This window comes from Thermobia domestica, chromosome 15, assembly GCF_964235325.1.
Source record: "Thermobia domestica chromosome 15, izTheDome1.hap1.1, whole genome shotgun sequence".
Classification (NCBI taxonomy): Eukaryota; Metazoa; Arthropoda; class Insecta; order Zygentoma; family Lepismatidae; genus Thermobia; species Thermobia domestica.
In genome coordinates this window covers 31,914,685-31,916,639 of record NC_137468.1, presented here as the reverse complement: position 1 = coordinate 31,916,639, position 1,955 = coordinate 31,914,685, and positions in this window count along the sequence as shown.

Here is a 1,955-nt window from a genome sequence, read left to right as displayed (position 1 = left end):
AATGTTAGTGAAAATGTTCATATTAAAACATAATTCAAAATGAAAGCTACGCATACAAGTGTAACTGATAAGCAGCTATAATCAAAAAGCTTGTTACAAATCGGATTATTTTTACGGTGAGTCGCTGGCAAGAGATTGCGATAAAAATACTGTAAAAAATTATAGGTAAATTTACAGGAAATAGTGACAATCTGTTTGCCAATCCTCTATGTAAATCAATTTACACCTATAAAGTAAAATTACTAATATGAAATGGTGTAAAACTACATTTTTATCAATAGAAATATCACATTTTCTTAAAAAATTTACTGCAAATTTGTAAAACAGCAAATTTTGTAATTTAATATAAGGAAGTTTGTATCAACTTACAAAATGGGGGTAAATAATTTTACATTGATATTTATTAATTTTAAGTACTTTTTTTTTTTAGTAAAGGGGATCGTGATTTAACATAACGTTTTAAAGAACTTCAATTTAAATGATGAACTGACGAAGAAAATCTCATACACTTTGACTTGTGTAGTATTTTGAAAAAAAAAAAACGTTGAAACGGGATTAGTGAACGCCTTAGTACACAGAATTCCAGCCCGAAGTTCAGATTTTCTTTCTTCATGCGTAGAACGTCCTTAGCCTGTCTATATAATAATCTTGGCAACAACTTGCCTTAACAAAAGCTGGCGGCTTATATATATATGCCAAGTCTAGTTGAGGTATTCTAAAATTCCACCACGTTTCTTACAGTTTCTAAGAAAAACAGCTGTGGATTTGTAGAAAATACTTTTAAAATCAGCCATCAGAAAATATTCTTCAGAGCAGCTGTGGAGTATGTCCATCCTCATGTTCTTGTTCCAACCACCTGCTCTGGTCACGCACCAACATCTACGAAGGAAAGTTTTGCGTATAATATCTAAATTCTTTGAAGAAGTTACACTAGTTTATAGCAAGTTCAATTGTTTTGAGGTTATTTTTGAGAATTTTTTTTTAAGACATTGATTGATTTCTTCACCGAAGATTCTCACTTTGATAACCTCACACTTAACCCTTATCCGGGCAACCGGGGCCTCCCAGGCCCAGTAGCTTCATATTTTTCTTCGAATTTCTTAATAACCATAAATATTTCGATGCCATAAAATTCTGAATTCTTCTACCTTTAGTTGAAGTTAAAGTTATGAACATATCCAGTTGGTAAGGCTAATAGAGTTAGTAAGGCCCCAGTTGCAGCCTACGTTACAAAAATAGCTTGCTCGAATAAGGGTTAAGCCACTAATCCGATATCACGCTCTCTCGATCTCATATTCAAAACATGAGTTTGGCATCACTAACTAACTCGCGGTGGCTCAGTGGTAAAGCGTTCACCTCTGGTGCATGGGGTTCAAACCCTGCTCCCGCCAAGTGAACTTTGTGGTGGACAAACACCGTGTGCATGTGTTTTCTCGGGATTCTCCCGTTTCCTCCCACTTTCTTCATTCCACCATTTCATTCATTTCACATAACCACCGTCTCCTTTAGCCTAACAGGCATAACCGTGGGACGTAAAACTCAAAAGATTTCATTTCATTTCATTTTTCTATGACCTATGGAACACCGAGGTTCAATGCCGCCTTCACAAAAGCTCTCCACTGACTTCTGTCCTTGGCCAACTGAACCCAGTTTCTACTTTCATTCCTATTTCTGCGAGATCCATCTTAATTTATTGTCCTCCCATCTGCACCTAGGCCGTCCTAATGATCGTTTTCAGATTGGACTTCCAGTGAAAACTCTGAAAGCGTTTCTACTTTCTTCCATTCTGGTTACATGACCTGCCCACTTGAGCCTCCTAGATTAGATGACACTAACTGTGTTTGGTAAACGGTATAAATTATGTAGTTTTTCGTTATGAAGTTTCCGCCATTCCCCATTCCCGTTCCTCTTGAGTTCGAATATTCGTCTGAGGATCTTGTTCTCAAATACTTTCA